Source organism: Dasypus novemcinctus, chromosome 4 (genome assembly GCF_030445035.2).
Source record: "Dasypus novemcinctus isolate mDasNov1 chromosome 4, mDasNov1.1.hap2, whole genome shotgun sequence".
Classification (NCBI taxonomy): Eukaryota; Metazoa; Chordata; class Mammalia; order Cingulata; family Dasypodidae; genus Dasypus; species Dasypus novemcinctus.
This window is the reverse complement of record NC_080676.1, coordinates 98,892,650-98,907,871: the sequence shown is the minus strand read 5'-3', so window position 1 is coordinate 98,907,871 and position 15,222 is coordinate 98,892,650. Positions and strand designations below refer to the sequence as shown.

Sequence of the window (15,222 nt, the reverse complement as noted above, 5' to 3'; positions counted from 1 at the left end):
ATATATATGTTACATAGAGAATCTCTGAAGGCAGCCCTTTTTTTGGTCAAAGTTTTTCTGTTTATCTTAACTATGGTAAACAAAACAACGTTGATAAGAGCTTTTAATTCACTCCAATTTAAAGAATGTCAAAATAAACTTCCTTATTTTTCTTCCTTTTATAGGTGAAAGGGCAAATCTTTGAATTACCTGTTGGCTATCCCAGGCTACTAAAAGATAGTTTGAGATGTGAAAGATGACTTACCAGTTTTATGACTCTAATTTGAAGACTGAGTTTGGAAAAGGCAACATCAAGAATTGAGGGGGAAGAAAATAATTGAAACTGATAATTTTTCAAGATTAGTTTATAAGCAAAATTTTTTAAAAAGCCATGATTATAAATGATTATTAAGAATTTAACTTTTTTCAAGAATAAGGAAATTTATTACAAACAATTCAAGAGAACTACTGTAAGTACAGAGAGTTAATAGAATATTTTGATAAAGAACAAGTTTTGTTAAACATTTTAGGCTATTTGGTTTCTTTAAATTTAATTTTTATTATTCATAAGCTTTTAAACTAATCTATATATATATATATAACTAAACATACACAAATACATAACCACAAAAATAGATTTAAAAATGTGAATTTCTATATTCAGCTTTAAATTTACAATATAGTGAATAAAGCAAGGTGTACATTATATTTTCAATTTATAATCTTAAGAAAGTTTAACAGCTTTCTTAATATATTGGCATACCATATTCATTATTTTGTACATACCTACTCACATCTTTCTGTAATTATTATTCAAGGATAGTCTCAATCATTACACTAATTATCACTTTTAAACAAAGGAACATATTTTTGTTTCCTCCTGACACAGATAAAACTAGAAAATAGGAAAACAGGAAACAAAGAACTACCTAGCTATTTCTTATTTATTTGCATATATTTCATATCTTTACAAATTTCTAAATAGAAGGAACTCCCACATAATTAATATTATTCAAAGTCATTTGCAAATCTGCTAATCTCTTGTCATTTAAAATGTATAAGAACTTTACTTAATGAACAAAGTTTTTTTAATAAAAAAATTGTCCAAATATTATTTATCAGTTTACAACAATTAAAATTTTCAAGGTTTAAAAGTTAACTAAAGATTTGAAAATTATGGATTCATTTAGTTAAAAATGTACATTTTTAAAATCTTAATTTGTGGAAACAATGGTAAGTTAAATGACATTAAAATAATATAAGAATTTAGAAAATTAAAATCATGATGAGTTTGACCCTAGTTTCCCATAAAATAGAATATTGTATTTATTTTAGTCTTATATAATTAAATGAGTGAGAAAATTTAAAAATTAATCTTAAAAAAATCATTAACTCACTGTAGATTTTCCAAAACTTAACCTATTTATCATGAACACTGTACAAAATTTTTCTAACAAAATTTATAATATTCTTTTTTCAAATTTTTAAACCCTTCGAAGAATATTAAAATATTTTCGTATCTTGCAACTAGAGATCTCCTTATTTTATAAGTCATAAATAAGGGTCTTATTAAATTATACGTCCTAGTTAAAGCTTTACCAAGAACAATTTCTTAAAGGACCAACAATTTAAAATTGCAAGAAAACAAACTGCTTAGTAATTTTCTTATTCTTTTTAGAAATTCTTGACTTTCTACCCAGGCATGTTCAAATACTGGTGCTATTTTGTTTGATTAACTGCTTTCCTAATTTTTCCAAGAAACTAGAAGAGTGGTAGAGAGGACAAATAAATAGAAAAATAAAGATAATTATGGAAAAAGAAAGGTAGAGAAAGAAAACAATTAATTATAGCCAGGTTAAACAATATCCTACAGCCTTGAAAATTTTACTAAAAAACAAAATGAAAAAGTCATTATTCATTAATCCAGGAAGTGTGTAAAAAGAGAAGGAATTTCCTGAATTAAAGAAAGCATTTTAGACAGACAAAACTACCTCATGATTTTTAATTTTCTTCTCCTAAGGCATGAATCATTTTTATACGCCAAAGTCCCCCAAATTGACAAAAAATGCTCTAGATTGATGGATTAAATTGTATCAAAATTCAAATATTGGATACTATTATTTCTATATCAAGTGAGCAGGAATAGAACCAGATATCATCCATGAGATGCATTAGTAATTTATTAGTAGTTTATACACATCCCATAGTATCCAAAGGAGCTGAGATAAAGAATGAATAAACTAATTGATTATTCAATTATAACAAGTCTGAGCACAGAATTGAGCAGTATTTACTTTAGAGTCTGGATCGAAAATCCTTGAGAAAGGGAGATAACAAAACACTTTTGGCACTCATGAACCCAGTCAAAGTTCCCTGGTCCAAATAGTGAGAGGGTCTAGTCTATCTTCTTGTGAAGAGGGGCAGGGGTAAATCTCCCTATTTGTAGGAGATCTTAGAATAAGAGCACCATAGAGCTAGAAAGAAAGTGCTAGATCTAGTATAGCAAGAGAGACAATGTGAAAATTAAATTGATCTAGATTTCTGGCAATTAACAGTGCTTTTATAATTATACAATTAGGTAGATCACAGGAAAGAAGAAAAAGAAACAGGGAATGTTGTATATGAGGAGAGACAGATATTCCTCTATTATGAGTTAACTCTCATCAGTTCTTTGAAAAGATGGTGTGCATCCAGGAAAGTGTATTGACAAGATTAGTTAAGGATTCTCAGCTCTAGAAGATGGCCTAAGGAAGGGTAAGTAAATCTGGGAAAAATACCTTCTGTGGTTTCTGTTTATCAAGAAAATAGGCTCCATAAGGTTCTTGATACTTGACAACTTATTAGAGAGAAAACATGGAGGTTAAGAAATGTTTCTAGATCATGGCATTAGAAAATGTAAAACTAAGACTAAAATACAGAGGGAAGCTAGCCAATACAAGTGAAAAACACTTAACTGAGATGTTTCCCATAAGGCCAAAAGCAAAGGAGAGAAGACAGCAGCATATATCATAAGATACTAGAGTGTGAGTAGTCAGATTATCTATTCTAAAGAAAATACAGATGAAAAGAGGTAGTACTACAGTATTAATTTCTAGTGAAATTAGAGTAGTGTGGTTGACTGGAGCAAAATTAAGACCAGTAATTCTCTTAGAATTTATCTGTCCACTCAGTTCTTACAGTTTGGCATGGCTTACAAAATTTCTGAAATCACTATTATTACTCTTATGTAAGGGTATAGGCATAATAGTTCTGAAAGTAGACATGCTTGATCATAGGAGAGTTTCATAAAAATGTTTAGGTTTGAAGGGGTTGGATTCAGTGCCTAAAAATGTCTGGGTGCCTGACAAAGAGAGAAGTACTGGAAGGCAGTATATTCACAAAATAGGAACATCACGTCTTTCTAATCTGAGAGGAATTTGGAATTTAGGATACCTGGGCAAATTAGCACTAATATTAACCAAATCCCAAAGGCCCTTAAACGCCTTTGAATTTTTTTTAATTTTTGTCAATTCCTTGAGTTTATGGATCAGTGGTTTCCTTTAGGTGAATAAATATCACCAGATAAATTTGCATAAATTTCAGTTTCCTAAACCCAGACCCAGAAATCTTATCTCTATAGATCTGATGTCAAACCCACAAATCTGAAGATGTATAAGCACCCTGAGCTGATCCTGATGCTAGTGTCCTAAAAACATGTAGATGAATGAGAGGATGCTCACATCTCAGGAACTATGCATGGTTATATTCTCCGATTAGTTTGTATAAGAGAATTAGGAGTACAAGGATGGCTTTGTACCCTTCCTTTAAAACCATAAATGCACAGTATTCCATATGCATTTCATCGTGAATCTATGATGCCTCAGTTTGACTCATTTAAGAAATTGATGCATTGCACTGGTTTATTAGGCATGAACTGTTTATGGTCAAGCATGGTATCATATCATTCCTGCTGGGATATCATGCCAGTTTACTTACAGGTCGCTTATCACAATGGTAACAATATGGCACCTTCCTGGGTTTATTGCCTGCACAGTCAGCCAGCACTTAGAAGGATTGTGAGGATTAATGCTTTGTTGCTGCCATATTGAAATTCATATTAATTTCTTAACAATAGACCCAAATTTTGCATTGGGCCCTACAATTTAGTAGGATATCAAGAAGTTTATCACTTACTAGGGAAACTTCTGCTCTTCCTTAAGTTTCATTTATATTTCAGTTATAGAAATAATCAGAGTTGAAAGAAATCCATAACATATACATCACTCTTCATTTTTCCCTATCACTAATGATAGAGAATATTTAGCTCAAGAGTTACACTCATCTTTTTTGTGTGTTTTTAACATGATATTACCATTCTGTATCCCACACAAAGGCATATAAGAATCCCTGGAGGATATATAGATTTAAAAATTCTCAGGTGAAGCTAGTATTCTCCTTACTCTTTATTATTTTTTGTCTATTATTTAATAATTCTAACAACTGGTTTATGGCACATCTTACTTCTTTTACTTTAAATATACCAAGGAAAACAACATTAAGAGTGCTTATCCTCTATTTCAAGATACAAAATTTCTTTTATCCTTTGTTTTCTTGTCTAAATTAAATATAATTGTGGAAATAGTTTTTGTTCTTTCTCTTTCTGTTTGAGATGGTATATTTAAAGAAGAATTAGAGAGGCTCTTAAAACAGTCTTCATATCTTTTTTGTTCCTTCTCACTTCATACTTCTTATATTCAAAACAACAAAATTATATATTATAGAATTATAGAAAATTATCTCCTGCACATCTATATTCTGTAATTTAACTCAAGAAAACTGCTTAAGGCTTAAGAATGGATTAAAATGTGTATGCAGCAATGAGAATTATAATAATACCTAATATTTGTATTCACTTTGCACCAGGCACTTTTCTGTTATTTGCATATATTAATTCAAATGATTTTCACCAAAATTGCTGAGATGTTATCTGACATTTTAGGTGAAGAAACCAAGTCATAGAGAAGTGTAGTAACTTGTCCCAGTATCTTAGTGTTACCTACTTTACAGAATGAAAACTAAACTACAATATCAAGTAGTATACAACTAGAAATTTGTAAATAATCTTCATTTTGGCCTTCTCAATCAGCTTATTGCCTTTTTTACACAATCTTAGATTACCTACGTATTCTCAAAGTGGCATCTATAGTTTATCCCTCCCAAACAAATATATGGCTAAATTTTAACAATCAGTTATAAAGATTTAAGCAATGTACCCAGAAGTTCTATGTTATTATTTTGGATTAGTTTGTTTAATAAATATGCATTATGAGCAATTATTTCTCAACATCATTTGTTAGCAATCAATGACTACTTGAAAGAAAGGGCAATTTTGGAACTGAAGAGTGCAATGTCTACATTGTGTGGCCCTTTAAGTATAATAATATAACAGACAATCTTTGAACTGTCAGAATGAATGTTATTTTAGTTTCCTTGGCCACTCAAGCAAATACCATGGAAAGGGTAGGCTTAAACAATGGGAATTTATTAGTTGAAAGAATTAAAGCTAAGATATGTCCAAATCAAGATGTCATAAGACAATGCTTTCTGGAGCTGGCTACTAGCGATCCTTGGTTCTGGGCTTCTCTGTCACATGGCAATGTATGTAGTGACCTCTCCTGGCCTCTCCGTTTTCTTCTGGTATCAACTGACATTCAGCTTCTTACTTCCTGTGAGTTTCTATATATCTGAATTTCATTCTGCTTAAAAAGGACCCCATTAAAATGATTAAGAGCCACCCTGATTGATTTGGTCTACATTTTAACTGAAATAACCTACTACTTGCAATGGGCTCACATTCAAAGGAACAGGTTAAGTTTAAGAACCTGTTTTCCTGAGGTACATAGCTCCAAATCACCAGAGATTTAAATGGTATTAAAGCCAGAAGCTTAAGTCTTACATTACTGCTATTATTGGATATTAAGTAGTATGGCATAAAAATAAAAGTGTCTGTGGGTGGATAGTGGTGGTGGTTGCGGTACACAGTTCCTCTTTTAGACTGATTTTATCCATTCTGTTTCCCACATCAAATAAGAGAAGATGAGAACTAACACATTCTGCAGGTAGAATAATCTGTGGGTTTGGCCAGTCACCTGACTTTGAACACAGGGTCATGGTGCCTAGAAGCAAAGGGAACAGAATCAGAAAATGGAGGAAAAGAATATTCTAGATAAGAGCCAGATGCAGGACATTGTATGTCCTGCCATGGCACACTGAATGGACTGGAGGAGAGTGTAAACTACAGTGTAAACTGTAGTCCATGTGGCATAGCAGTGCTCCAGAATGTATTCACCAAATGCAATGAATGTGCCACACTGATGAAAGAGGTTGTACATGTGGGAGGAGTGAGGGGTTGGGGAGTGAGGTATATGGGAACCTCTTATATTTTTTAATGTAACATTTTGTCTGATCTATGTATCTTTAAAAAATAAAGGATAATTTAAAAAAGAGTCAACAGAATAAAAAAAATAAAGCAAATTCTGCATTGGCAAAAAAAAAAAGTCATGTAGACAGTACAGGATGGTTTTGCAAATCTATGGGAAAGGAGCAAAGAAAGAAGAAAAAGGTATGAATGAAGGCAAGAAACTAGCAGAAACTGAAGAGACATGAGATTTCATGTCAGAGTGTGACCACAGATTGTGGGAATTATTTAGGTTGAAGTGAATGATCCTCAGAGGAGATTTCCATGCTTGGAGCCTGTAAAAAGCAGAGGAGTGATTAGATTTGACAATACTTAGGATGACAGGTGAAGTTACATGTCTTATCACTAACACTTGTTATCTCAGTTATAAAACTCCATAAATACAATACAGGTAAGCTGAGACATTGTTTGCTCATTTTTTCCCATGTGTTTAAAGACATCACAACTTGCCTCAGAAATATGATTTTATTACCTGAAATACAAAAGATCTAAGGCAAGGATGGAAAATCATTTATTCATTAATTCAACAAATATTTACTGATTACCTTGTCTGTGCCAAGGCTGTTCTAGGGATATGGTGATAAAGTATTAAATCAGAAAGACAAAAGTCTATGCTTTCTGAGAGCTTATATTAGTTCTGGTTGGGTGAAGTGAACACTTGCATTACTGCATTATGCAAGATTCTACAGCCACCCTAGATCAAGTCATGATTGGTTACCAATATAAGGCACTGAAAGCATGCCTGTGTGTCCGCATTTCTGTGAGTCTATTTTGCTGGAGAGTAGGCTTGACCTAGAGATAATGATTAGCATTTGCTTATTAATATTGAGGGATAATACGTTTTTAAATTATCCTCTGTAACAGTTTGAACTTTGTCAATTTTAGAAAAGATCTTATTCTAGAACTAATCCAGTTATGTGGGTGTGAGGTAAGGTGACACAACAAAAAGAAACACAGATTCCCGTGCCGCTGACAACAACAGAAGAGGACAAAGAAGAAGACACAGCAAAACAGACACAGAGAACAGACAACCGGGGCAGGGGGAAAGGGAGAGAAATAAATAAATAAATAAATCTTTAAAAATAAATAAATAAATTCAATTAAGGAACCTTTGATTAGATCACTTGATTAGATCACAATAGGACTTTTGATTGGGCTATGTCTGTGAGGCGTAACCCAGTGTAGATCCCTGCCTGCTGGCTGGGGTCTTATATAAACTGAGAACTAAAAGCAGAAACAAACAAAGAGGAAGAGAAAGACACAGAGAATGGGAACTCTGTGATTTTGACTCTGTCATGTGAGAGAGAGTACTCTTTGCTAGTCTACAGCTGTAGAAAGACAGAGATGCCCCAAGAAGCTCAAGGAGATGAGGCCCAGGGAGAAATGCCTGATTACCCACAGCTGAACTCAGGGAGAAAGCACAGCAGCAGAGGCTGAGAGAGGAGGCCAGGAAAGAGACAAGCTGTACACCTGATTACCCACAGCAGAGTTTGAGGAGACAGCGGGCTTGGATGGAAAGGCAGGGGTCTCAGCAGAGCAGCCATCATCTTGCCTTGTACATGATAGAGCGCCAGGAACACTAGTACTTTACTTTGGTGAGAAGTCATCTGTGATGAATCCTAGATTTGGACATTTCATAGTCTCAGAAATGTAAGACTTTCCCATCATAAAAGTCTCATTGAAAAAGCCAACACATTTCTGGTATATTGCATTGGCAGCTTTTTGCAAATTAAGATCTCCTCCCACTTTTCTCATACTTTCCAATATGTTGAGTTTATGCTAGCTTCCAAAATTGAAAGTATTTCAAAAGTATTTCCAACAGACAAATTGTTATACATTGTAGGTAAAATAAAAATGCTGAAGTTTTTCTAACAGGTTTTAATACAGAGGAAGTTTTGATGTTACTAGTATACCCCAACATGAGGGGGCCTTTGAAAGATTTGGAACCAACATTGCTTTTGTTAGCTCACTGACTAGAGAAAGTAGATTTAATTATATATTTTTATCATTTTTTTCTAATACATACCACTCCACATACCTCACCTCACAAATCCAAATAGATGCAAATTCTATTAAAACTTATCCCTTTAGTGTACACAAATGGGATATTTTTCCTTCTTCAACTATTTTAACCAGACAATGACACTAATGGCCAACACCAAATAAGTGCTAATATGCTAGGCACACTTCTATAGACTTTACATTAATTCATATATTTAATATTTTAAAAACTAAATGATATAGATAGTAGGTCCTATTATTATTCCTAGAGAAACTTTCTAGGAATTATCTAACGAAGTGAGGAAAATATCTGCAAGGAAAAATTTCTTGACAGTGGAAACAGCAGGAACAAAGGCTATAAGGCAAAAGATTGCTTTTGTGTTCAAGAAATAAGGAGGACACCTTGTACAGGGAAGATAGAATAGACTCGTAGAACACCAAGTCAAAGAAGAAGTAAGGAGCTAGATAAATAATAAGGCTAAAATGAGATTAAAAATCTTCATTTACAGACTCTGCAGCTTGGATTTAACTTGCCAGCTTCCTATGTGATTTTATAATGATGCTCTATTGTCAGGCAACATGCATTCTCATTTGTTGAGAGTTTCAGCAAAGAGATCTACTTCAGATTCGCCATGGAATGGGTTTGAAAGGCAGAAAAGTTGATCTATTTACTTCCATATTGCTGGTGCACAGAAATGCAAAGCAAAGCAATCTTTCTTAAAAAAACTCATAGCTTTCCATATAGTCCCAATCCTTTTCCTCATTTCATGAATAATTTTGTTATCATTACGTAAACACTTTGATATGATTTTGGATATTATTATGAACTAAATTGACCATGCATGTCTTCCCCAAAGATGCAGGCAATAAGAAACTATTTCTCTGTGATCTGTGAATGCCAGACAACTAGAAAGAAGAATGTTTATTTTTCAAAGGGCTGTAGATAGAGTTACAATAAAAATCTGAGAAACAGCAGCAATATCTATTGTATATATTGGCATTCTAGGGAAACAGTCATAAGAAATCATATAGAGAAATATGCTATTGGACTTCCAGCTCATTTTTACCCTGCCTTGGTCATATTTTTGTAATGACAAACCAAAATCTTAAAATATATAAGCCTAGCCTCTAATCATCAAAACAATCTGTTTTAGTTTGTTAAAGTTTGCCAATATAAAAATACCAGAAATGGGTTGGCTTTTATCATTGAAATTTATTAGGGTAAAATCTTACAGTTTTGAGGCTCTGAAATGTCCAATTCAAGGCATCATTAGAAGATGTGTTCTCACCAAAGAGTGGATGCTGGCAGATCCGGGACTCCTACCGGTGATGAGACAGATTGCAGGTCAGCCTGCTTCTCTCTGCTTTCTTCTCCAGGCTCATTTTCTCCCCAAGCTCAACTGTATGTGATCAGACACAGTGGTTCCTCTCTTCAGCTGAGAACTGCTCTGTGACTTCAGCCTCCAGCCTCTCTCTCACACTCTTGGTATTTCTGTTTCTGTAGCTGTAGTGGATCCTGAAGTCCTCTCACACATGGCAGGGAAAATGGTAGCTCTCTTTCTCTGTGTGGTTTTGCTTTTAGTTCTCAGTTTATAAAAGGACCCAGTTTGAGGATTAGGACCCACTGAAATCTAATAATTAAAGTTTCTTAACTGAAGAACCTCTTCAAAAGTTATCCAATCAAAATGTCCCTTAACTGAATCTAACCAAAATGTCCTACACATTAATAGGTTTATACATAAAGGACTGGGTTAACATATTATTAACATATTTTTTAGGGTCCACAAAAGACTCAAACCAGGATACTGTCTTTATAAAAGAACATAGCACAATGTACTACTAGACTTGGAATTATAAATAATGATTAACTCATTACATTTTTATTTAGAAATTGAGGAAACAGTATTTATCATCAAAGAAAACCTCAACCAGTTCGAAACCTTAGCAACTTTCTCTTTCACCAAAATATTACCTATACTTGTTGGAATAGGAGTAGTTTATTACCTAAGTTATTTTAGTGGCATTGTTTATGCTACTTAGGTTGAGGTCATATCAGCATGTTCTTTACAAATTTTTTTTCAGATTTTTTCAGTGCTATAATCAAACAAAAGTATATTGGATAAGTAAACAACTTCTAAATTGTTAGAGAAGAAATCATGATTCCAGATCCTACTGCCTTCCTCCAGATAGCTAATGGAAGAGAAAAAAGGTAGCAGTAAATTGCAATCCAATCTTTGGGTATCAGTGAAGGAAACAAGAAATGTAACTGCATTTATAATTCCAGAAATACAAATCTGCCTTCAAATCTAAAGTTATAATCATTGTAACAATAACAAAAGATTTCTCTTTGATGGTTGAATTTGTTCAGTCACCAAAGCAAAGTTAATGAAGAATTTGTGAGGTTTATAAAAATAAGTTCTTCACTGCTGAATATTCCATGAGATGCCTGATTTTTATAGCATCTTTATCTCCTTCTCCTTAGGTAAAAGGTATCCATAAGAGAGTCTTTTGCTATAGATATTGCTATGCAGGGTAGGAAAAAAACAGCAAAAATAATCTTGGTTTTGACCGTGGTGGTGATAGATCTTTTATCTTATCACAGCTGTCATCCAGTGAAAGATTCCTGCAAGAAAGCAGAAAGCCCCCATACACACATAACTGTTCAAAGTATATCATGAAGTGAAACAGAAGTAAACATCTTTCTCACCCCAGGTGGCCATTAATTAATACCCCATGGTATAAAACCCATTCTAGCTAGTGAAACTGCAGATATTTTTATAGGATTGAGGCCATTGTCTGACTACATATCTACAATCAGGCATGTGATGAAACATTTAAAGTCAAGGGGAGATCAGTGCAGAGAGGTGAGAAATACAAAATAGACTAAAATCTTTTCTTTATTCTCTCTAAAAATGGAAAAGCTCCTTGCTTCATTCGTATCAGGTAGACCAAAGCAAATATGCTTCCAGGAAAGGCCTTTTACATGGCACTCCATGAAGCAAACTAATGCTAGCATAAGTTTTTGGAGCTTATATTCCATTTGGGTAGTTTATTGAGGAAGAAGAACTCAATTGTAAAAAAGTGAAGGATATAAATATTGGTCCAAAACCCAGGATTGCTACTTTGTTGCTGTTCTAAAGTCAATACTAATTTCAAATAAAAATATTCTTTAAAATATATTTTATGCATACATATATATATTTATATATGTATGTGTTTATAGTTGTGTATAATTCAAAGTAAACCTAAATTGACTCCATGGACTTTCCTTCAAAGTATTCATTTTAAATATGCAGATTATATAAACTATGTCTTAATGCTGTTTGACCAGTAATTAAAGATATTATTAATCAAAACCAAGAACTTAATAAATAATACATGTGCAAATATCATTCTCTCAGAGTAAATCTTTCCTCAGTATACCTTCTGCTATCAAAACTCCTAACTGATTGCCATGATGAGAGAGTATGGAATGATGTGTCATTTAACCTGCTTTCATTAAAGCAGGTTATGTAAAACTTAGATTTTGGATTTGTAAAACTTAGATTTCTGTGAAATCATATCCGGTAGTGGTTGGAGATAGGTGAAGTATTTTATAAACACTGAGGTTTTCACAGTATTTTATAAAGTGAGAATAAAAATTTCTTTAGAAAATATTGCTATTTTTAATTGATCTACATATATATTCTAAGTAAAAGCAATCTACTCTCCATATAATATAGCTTCAAGATAAAACTCATATACCTTCTTTCACCAGATTTTCAACCTTAAAAACAATGAAAAAGTTCTGGAGAATACAGGAATTCAGTCAGGGCTTATAAAGGAGACTGTGGGTTCATTTTAAAAAGAAGTAAGAACCCAAAGGTTTTCTTTGGCCAGAAGTAAGTGATAAATTAGAAACCACTACATGATTTTTAAATAAGCTTTTCAAAAATATACTACAGTGTGTATTATACCTTGGTAAATGTTATTTAAAGAAACATCCTAAGTACATATTAAAGTGATAGAGGAACAGCTTTTGTCAAGTAAATAAAACTGTCTCTACCACCTCATGTACCCAATTACTGTAAAAGAATAAAAAGTAAAAGAGCAAATTAAGTCGAAATAATCATACTCTCAATTAGAGGACATTAGTCTGCTCTTGAAGACAGGGAATCCAAGGTGACTTGTGGCACTGTACCCTCCAGTGCAGGCCAGTGACCAGCTGACTTTCTACTGAGACTGGCTCACAGTGATGTTCAGCACATCTTTAATATGCACAAAACCTTCTAGAGTTTGTCAAACAAAAATCATTACATGAATTCCATCAGGCTATTTAGTTTCTATACATGAGTTGCACATTTGCTTAGGTTAGGCAGGGACTTAATCATGAAAAGAAGCAACTAGGCAAGAAAAAATGCTAGGTGATAAAAATAAGGAAAAATCCCTACTAAGATATATTTTGTTGTGATATTATTATTAAATTCAACTGGCATTACTAATGCAAAATATATTTCTTAACTACAAAGATTCCTTTATTGTTTATACGAAGGACCACAATAAATAACTGCCAGGTATAAAGAAATCATTTCAAAAATATTAATTTCTTTGATGGAAGACCTTACTGTGTATAAGAAATGACAAGCTAGCTGCCAGGGTAAGCTGGCACAAGGAAGGCTTAAGATACATAAGTAATGCAGTTTGGAGGATTTTATATGACAGGAAATCCTGCTCCCAAAATATTTTTTTAAACTATTATAACTGAACATCAATTTCCATATTTGGAAATTCGTCAGAGTCTCTATAGATCTTGGATCTACAAGGATTATCCATTAAATTATGAATAATTTGAGACAGCATTACATTTAAAAATGTATGGAGTAAAACAAACTCAGGGCATCATTCCAAGGGAGAGAGAGAGAGCAGAATTGCCTGGAAGAAATGGGGTGACAGGAGAGCTAGCTACCCTTAATCACTGGAAAGACTTCTAAATGTTGCCTAGAGCTGCCTCAAGAAAGTGTGGGATTGATTTCAAATGTGACCTCTACATGTAGTGGGAGGTGACTGAACAATGATAAATAATCTAGAAAGAGAGGAGAAAAAAAGTTGAGGTGAATTTTCAAATTAAATTTAAAAAACAACAAGATTCACAAACATTTTGTTAAATTAAATTATATCAAAATCTTATTTTTCCATTTACATTTTTAATGCCTCAGGGAATGTTCTTTCTCTATTAATAACTTAGGCTGAAACTAAAAGAAAAGGTAAGTTAGGACAGAATTGACCAGGCTATTTTCCTTAGATTAAAATTGCTGGACTTTCTTTAACCAACAATAGGAAATTGCATTACTTAACAAGAATGTCAGATATATCTCTGCAAAAATCCTCTACTCCTACCTACTCAGTGCAATTCTAGCCTCAACTCTCATGACAGCAAGCACACATGTAGGTAGAGAAGGCATTGTTATGTATTGCACTGTTTTGAATACAATTTCTAACCCTTACATAATTGCATTTATATGCTATTTTCCTAAGGCCACTTAGTTCTTTAGTTAAAAAAAAGAAGAAAAAAAAAAGAAACTGAACTAAAACTCAAGGCTTCTGTTGTACTTTTTTCTTTTTTTGTTGGACTCAAATCTGTCCAAGTGACTACACCATGTTATCTCAATCAGATAATCTTGCCAACCTAAACTCCCTTCATCATCCAGTGGAGATTTCTTCACCTCTTCTTTACTTTTACCTTTACTCATTCTGCAACGTCAAGTTATTAATGCTCTAACCCCATTTTCTGATTCAAGTAGCTAATAAATCATTATGAAACATGATATAATCAGATGGAAAAGACAAACCACCCTCTTTTTACATTTATAATCTGTTTACTCTGTGCCACTTGAATCATAAGGAAAGATTGTAATAAAAGACAATTTCTGCAAACAAAAAAATGACAATATGAAACGAAGAGCATGCTCTAGGACTCACTCTGAGAATTGACTAGCTTACTTCTATATTCAAACTCTAAAAAACCCTTGTTTTATTTAACTGGTTATTGAAAATCCATTCAACCAATTGAATGACAGGAAGTTGCCCAGGGCCCCTGAACACTCAGCAGGGGCAGCCTGGCTAAAAGTATTTACAAGTAATGTGAATTTAGGCCTGGAATGGCGACATGCGCAAGATGGCTACAGCCTTCAACACCACCGTGGCTGCCCTGGAGGACGAGCTGACACAGCTGATCCTTGGGTGGCTCATCAGTGCCCGCATCGACTCCCCCGGCGAGATCCTGTACGCCCGCGACGTGGACCAGCGCAGCACCACCTTCGAGAAGTCCCTCCTGATGGGCAAGGAGTTCCAGCGCCGCACCAAGGCCACGACCCTGCGGACGGCCTTGCAGCGCAACCAGGTCCACGGCAAGTCCCCGCCCGCGAGGGCAGCCCGGGGAGCTCACGCCGGCCAACAGCCAGTCCCGCATGAGCACCAACAAGTGAGCGTGCGGCGCGCCAGGCTCCCGCACGCGCTCCGCTTGTCCCCGCCCCCAGCGGAGACCAGGCTCAGCACCGGCCGCCCTGCGGCTGCTCGAGGGCCCAGCGATTGGACCCCACCTCGCCCATGCGCTCTCGGCCCTGCAGGGGTGGTGTGCAGGGCTGGCCAGGTTGGCTCCCACACCCCAGCCAGAGCACACAGCGCCCCAGGCCCCACCTCCCAGACGCCACCTTGTTCCCGCACTGTTTGGGGTCAAAGATGAGTTGTTGCAAATTTTAGTCCATTAAAGAACATACTGAAAACTCAAAAAAAAAAAAAAAAAAAAA

At 34.5% G+C, this 15,222-nt stretch overlaps 1 pseudogene; it reads left to right on the top strand.

The window, feature by feature from the left end:
- The first annotated feature begins 14,582 nt into the window (after window positions 1–14,582).
- LOC101429111 (COP9 signalosome complex subunit 1 pseudogene) lies at window positions 14,583–14,901 on the top strand (annotated as a pseudogene).
- Window positions 14,902–15,222: the final 321 nt, after the last annotated feature.